The sequence below is a fragment of the Helianthus annuus genome, chromosome 15, assembly GCF_002127325.2.
Source record: "Helianthus annuus cultivar XRQ/B chromosome 15, HanXRQr2.0-SUNRISE, whole genome shotgun sequence".
NCBI lineage: Eukaryota > Viridiplantae > Streptophyta > Magnoliopsida > Asterales > Asteraceae > Helianthus > Helianthus annuus.
The window spans coordinates 66,570,676-66,577,813 of record NC_035447.2 but is presented as its reverse complement, the minus strand read 5'-3'; positions in this window follow the sequence as shown (position 1 = coordinate 66,577,813).

Here is a 7,138-nt window from a genome sequence, read left to right as displayed (position 1 = left end):
GGCTGCTGCTGAGCGGGTTGACCTGCTTGGGCGGCTGCAACTGCCGCAGCAATGAGAGCCTCTAGCTGGGCTTGAGTCATGTTAATTCGTGCGGCCATTGATCTTCATAGTAACAAGTAGCATACATGAGAATGGTTCGCGAGTAGGGCGATGACAGAAAAGCGTAGGCATATAGGTGTTCTCATGAAATCAAAGCATGTGTATCTAAGCGTAATGCGAGAAAAGTTCTAAGCAGTTCTAGCAAACAGGCAATAAACATAAACCTTATTACCTAGGATGTCGAGTCTTGCACGTGGAGCGAAGCGTCGTTGTGGATCATTGAGAGCACTGTTCTGGTTATAGTCCGGTTTTAATAAAAACGTTTTCCCCATATTAAAACCAAGTTCTCTATAACCAATGGCTCTGATACCAATCTGTCACACCCCCAAAATCCACCCGCGGAATACCACCGCTCGGGAGCGTGACTGACCAGGATCAAGCCATCAATCATATCAAACCATAGCAATTAATAATAGAAGTAGTTAATATAAGTCACCATGACATGATTGATGTTTCAAAAACCAAACACTGTTTTAAGTAGCGGAAGCATAGTAAAGTAAATCCAAATAGTTTTACGAGTTATGAGTTCAACATCATTACGATCCATCTGCCCACAACGACCTGCTCTTCCCTGTGCAAGCTCCAAGTATACCTAAGGTCCTGCAAGGCATGCAGCAAATAATCAACAAACTAGTTGAGCGAGTTCACAGAAAGTAAGTTCATTGTGTAATGCATAAGTATAGCTAGTGGGGGCTTCCCATACTAGTGTGTAATAAAGGTGGGGGCTTCCCATGTTCATCCTGGTTAATGAGGGCTTCTCATTAACGGTACTTACTAGACTAACATCCGACCATGTGTTCTTCTTTACCGAGAACAGGAAAACGTACAGGGTCACGTAGGCTTTACGTGACGTGCCCTTCCCCGAGGACAGTGGTACGCGTGGGGGCTACGTAGGCTTTACGCAGCGTGGCCTTCCGACCTGGAAGCCAGTAGATGGTATTGGGTTACGTAGGCTTTACGTAACGTGTCCTCCCGACCCGGGAGACATATGGCAAATATACTGGGTTACGTAGGCTTTACGTAACGTGTCCTGACTAACCTGAGGACGATGGTCTATAGTCTGGTATATGCGTAAGTACGAGTAATCATTCCATATCCAACATATCCAACCCAATTCCCAACCCGGGAATCCCATGCCTTGGCTGTGTGAACTCACCTTGGTTTGCTCGGCAGATACACAAGGAATATAAGTAGCAAGTAAATGGTCACTCACGTCCTATCATGGTTATTATACGAGTCAGGTTTGTATATAGCACGTATATAGTAATCACGTATAGTCATGGCAAACATGTACGCACGTAAGCAGATAAGACATAGCATGTGAGGATCCAATTGTCTAAGTCCAACAATGCCCGGTCCAATAAGCAGTCCAATAATATAACAATCCAGATTCTCAATCGGCCCAAATAGCAAACACATACAAGTCCATTAATAAACAGTTCACAACTCAAATCATTGGGCTCAACAGATTAGGCCCGTGACAGTGAAGGCCCAACCGTGTGCGTGTAAACGATGGTCTCGAGTCGCAACGGAGATCTCGAGTCGCAACCGGAGATTACGAGTCGCAACAGCTGGTTGCGAGTCGCAATGGAGATCTCGGTTCATCATGGTCTGGTTACGAGTCGCAACGGGACTCGCAACCGTGGTTTCGGCTGGTGCTGTTTGTGGTTTCGAGTCGAGACGGGGAGGTTCCGACTCGCGATCTGAGTCGCAACCGGCTGTGTAACTGGTTTCCATAATTCCTGCATTGACTTATCCGTGATTTCAGCTAACAGTTTGGTCAGTTTCGGTAACAGATCAATTAACATAATTTCCAACAAATCGTTTAGCATGCTATCGATCAAACAGGACAACTGCAACACAAATTCATAAGAACCCTAATAATCACACTTATGAACAATAACAATAATCATAACACTCAATCATATTATGATCCGATTTCATGAACATCAACCTCGAATTGCATAACTTCACAGCCAATCAACAAGACATATCATTAACATCATCAACAACAAATCCGATTATATAACAATCAATACGAGGATCAACATAACCACCATACCTAACCGGCCCTAGTTCATCATCATGCAAATACTAATCGGTTCGATCTAAGCACGAAATCAAAACATCACTTAACACACAAACATAAACATCATACTAACCGATTACAAGAAGGAGAGTGTGATCCGATCAAGATGATGATCCCGCCGTCGAGTTCTAAGCAAGCCGAGAGAGAGAGCAAAGTTTCTAGGGTTTGTGTGTGTGTGTGTGATTTGCAAAAGTGGTAAAACAATCCCCTAGTTCCGGTTTTGAGTGTTGCGAGTGGGGAGTGGGCCGATCCCAACATAGGGCCGCCCTATGGTCTCGTGTACAAGGATGAGGCCCAACGGCCTTGTGTGGGTGTTGTGAGCTTGTGCGGTCCGATTCATACATGTACAAATAGTAAACATCATGCACATAACACAACATGTATCATGAAATCAATTAATCATTCGGGTTTATAAAATCACATATCGTGCACAAACGTTACATCAAAGCAAGTCTAAAGTTCGAGTTGTCACATTAGGAACGGATGTATGGTACGTCTACCATTATACGTAGGATCCTAGGTATAGCCAGTACAATGGAATTATCAGCCCCTAAAGCGAGTACTGGTCCCACTGCCTTGAACTATACCAGGATCATCATGCGCTACAGGCGGAACTGGGGTCAAGCCCAAATAACTGGGGTTAAACCCAAGGAACGGATTGCTTCTGTGGATAATCAACATTTTGCTAAGGATACCTGAACTTTCAAAACTCAGAATCATGTGAGAGATAGATAAAGGACACATGATCCTTATCCTTATATGAGAAAATAAGGAAATGAAATAGTTCAAGATTAGGACATTACCAGAGTAAGGATCATTGATGCTTTAAGGATCCTTCAAGGATACCCCTAATGTAAGGATCATCTGTGCGATGAGGATCCTGCTCACATGAAATATTTCTTCAAGTGGACAGCATTCCAAGCTCTTGGTAGCAAATCACCTTCCATGGTTAGGAATCTATATGCCCCTTTTCCTGCTTCAGCTTCAATCAAATAAGGGCCTTCCCATTTTGGTGCCAATTTTCCATCAGCAGGATTGGTGGTATTCTGAAATGCTTTCCTTAATACCATATCTCCAACTTGAAACTTCCTGATCCTGACATTTTTGTTGTAAGCACCAGCCATTCTTTGTTGATAACTAGCCATCCTTATCCTAGCTAGATCCCTGATTTCTTCAATGGTATCCAGGTCTTGAGCCAAGTTCTCATCATTTTCCTCAGGATCACGGCTACTTGTTCTAGCAGTTGGAACCACCATTTCTGCCCATTTCCCTTTCTTGGATCCAAGCTTCTTTTTCAAATTGTTGATGATGATCTTGTTGGATGATTCTGCTTGACCATTAGCTTGTGGGTGGACTGGTGTTGATGTTATCATCTTATTCCCCCAGCTGTCACAAAAGTTAGTAGTTCTGCCCCCAATAAATTGAGAACCATTATCACATATAATTTCAGAAGGAATACCAAATCTAGTTATAATATTTGTTTTAATGAAGGATATAACTTCCTTTTCTCTGACTTGGGCAAAAGCTTCAGCCTCTATCCACTTGGAGAAGTAATCAGTCATAGCTAGCATGAACACTTTTCCACCAGGTGCCTTAGGGAGCTTACCAACTATATACATGCCCCGTCTCATAAATGGCCAAGAGGAGGATATAGAATGTAAAAATTCAGCCGGCTGATGAAGGATATTGCGATGTCTCTGACAAGGATCACACTTTTTAGCATATTCCACAACATCTCTTTTCATAGTTGGCCGGTAGTATCCTGTCCTCAGGATCCTTGAGAACAATGCCCCGCCCCCAGTGTGGTTTCCACAATCTCCTTCATGGAAGTCTTTTAAAACTTCTTGGATTTCAGGATCCTCAATGCATCTTAAATATGGTCTTGCAAGAGATCGCTTATACAACATATTATTTAAGATTGTGAATTGAGATACCTTAATTTTGAAAGCCCTAGGGTTTTCTCCTGTAGGAATCTCTCTATGTTGTAAGTATCTCATGATTGGTGAGATCCATGATCCTGATCCTGAATGAGATTGAGTATCCTCACTAGGAATAATCGCAGAATCCTCTCCTATTTCCATCGCCACATGATCCTCGATGGCGGGAGCCAGGATATGGATAATGGGAATGCTTATATCCTCCGGGATCTTCAAAGATGATCCTAAATTAGCCAATGCATCAGCTTCTGTACTTTCTTCCCTTGGTACCTGTGTCAAACTAAAGGAAACAAAAGAGAGTGCCAATTCTTTGACTATCTCTAAATATTTGGTTAGCTTTTCACCTTTAACAGCATAGGATCCATTAAAGTGATTTGTAATTAACAATGAATCTACATGTACCTCAAGATACCTGATCCCCATATGCTTAGCGATTTGCAAACCAGCAATCAAGGCTTCATACTCAGCCTCATTGTTAGTGGTTTGGAACTCACAAGCTATAGAGTGGGGTATTATGTCCCCCTGTGGCGATTTTAGTAGTATTCCAAGCCCTGTGCCTTTGACATTTGAGGATCCATCAGTATAGAGTTTCCAAGGATCCTTGGTCTCCTTTAGCTGCTGGACTTCTAACCCAGCTTCCTTTTGTAAATCACTACTGAAATCAGCCACAAAGTCAGCCAATGCTTGGGATTTGATGGCGGTCCTAGGCTCATATCTTATATCATAGGCACTAAGCTTCACTGCCCACTTAGCCATCCTTCCTGACATCTCTGGTTTCCCGAGGACATTCTTAATTGGAAAATTAGTTTTAACAACAATAACATGAGTTTCAAAATAATGTCTCAACTTAGTAGATGCCATGATTAATGCAAGAATAAGCTTTTCAAGGTGTGAATACCTGGATTCGGCATCAAGTAAACTCTTACTTACATAATAGACAGGATGTTGTGTACCTTCATGATCCTTAACAAGGACTGCACTTACTGCTTTTGAGGATACTGCAAGATATAAGGATAACACATCGCCCTTTTCTGGTTTCATCAAGGCCGGGGCTGAGGATAGGTAATCTTTGAGAGCTCTTAAGGCATTTTCATGCTTCTCAGTCCACTCAAATTTCTTGTTCTTCCTTAGGATATCATAGAATTCTTTGCACTTCTCTGAGGATTTGGATATAAATCTGTTCAAAGCTGCTATCCTGCCTGTTAGCCTCTGGACATCCTTAGCATTGGCAGGAGATTTGATATTCACTAAGGCTTTGATTTGTTCCGGGCTAGCTTCAATGCTTCTCTTGGTCACCATGTATCCTAAGAATTTACCTGCTTTAACACAAAAGTGACATTTTGAAGGATTAAGTTTCATGTTATATTTGTCAAGGATATCGAATGCTTCCTCCAAGTCCCTTAGGTAATCCTCAGCTTTTATGGATTTTACCACCATATTATCTATGTAAACCTCCATAGTTTGTCCAATCTGATCCTTGAACATCATATTCACCAGCCTTTGATATGTTGCACCTGCATTCCTTAATCCAAACGGCATAGCAATATAACAATATATACCGGTTGGAGTCATAAAGGCCGTATCCTCTTGATCAGATGGTTCCATCTGAATTTGTTGAAATCCAGATGAAGCATCCATAAAAGTCAACAGTTCATGACCCGCCGTTGCATCCACCATGGAGTCAATGTGGGGTAATGGGAAAGGATCCTTGGGACATGCCTTATTTAAATCTGTGAAATCGACACATACCCTCCACTTTCCATTTTTCTTTTGAACAACAACCACATTGGCCAACCATCTTGGATACTTGACCTCTCTAATCATACCTGCCCGGAGCAATTTCTCTACCTCTTCCTGGATAATGGCATTTCTTTCCGTTGCAAACTTCCTCCTTTTTTCATGGATTGGTTTGAATGACCTGTCAATGCCAAGTTTATGAGTGATAATATCCTTAGATATACCCGTCATATCCTCATGCTTCCATGCAAAGGTAGTTTTCCTCCTTTTGAGGAAGGATACGAGGTCTTCTTTCATTTTGCCAAGGATCCCTGATCCGATATAGATTTTGGATTCAGGATCATCAGGATCCATGAGGATTTCTACCACATCCTGCTCTCTTGCCTCCAAGACATCCCTTGGAGGATACTTTGATTGCTATTGCTCCCTTGAGTTCGAGGCTGGTTTCATCGATGAAGTGTAGCAGTTCTTAGCCTCCTGCTGATCACTATCAATCTTGACTATTCCCCAAGGACTAGGGAGCTTCACACATTGATGGTAGGTAGATGGGACTGCCTTCATATCGTGTATCCAGGGCCTGCCAAGGATAACATTACAACAAGATAAACAGTCAATAACACAAAATTTTTGATAAGAATGTAGGCCTTCGATGTATATTGGGAGTTTAATGTCCCCCAGGGTATTCTTAGTTTCGCCACTGAATCCCACGAGCACGGAGGATCTTGGTATGATATCTGATTCAGGGATACCCATCTTCTTTAGAACATCAAGCTGGATAATGTTCACTGAGCTTCCTCCGTCTATAAGGATCCTGCGGACAAAATGGTTAGAAATGAAGAGAGTAATAACTAAACCATCGTGATGAGGATCCTGGATATCAACACGATCATCCTCATCAAAGGTTATGACTTTTCCTTCGGAGACACTTGATGTTCGAATGGGTCTTTCTCCACCATCCATTTTGGTTTCCTTTGCATGCCTTTTAACTGCTGAGAAGGATGTGCCACAAATCTCTGATCCTCCAGAAATAAATTTTATTACTTGTGCATCTGCTGGAGGGGCCGGAGCTTTCTCGGGGATCCTTTCAGGATCCTGAGTCCTTGACTTTTTTCTCCCCAATAATTCTTTCAAATGCCTCTTGCTCAACAAGTATCCAATTTCCTTTCTTAGTGCAATGCACTCTTCTGTGAGATGCCCAAAATCTTCATGGTATGCACACCACTTTGATTTATCTTTGGTTGCAGCTGGCCTGTCATTTTTCCTGGGCCATCTAGCT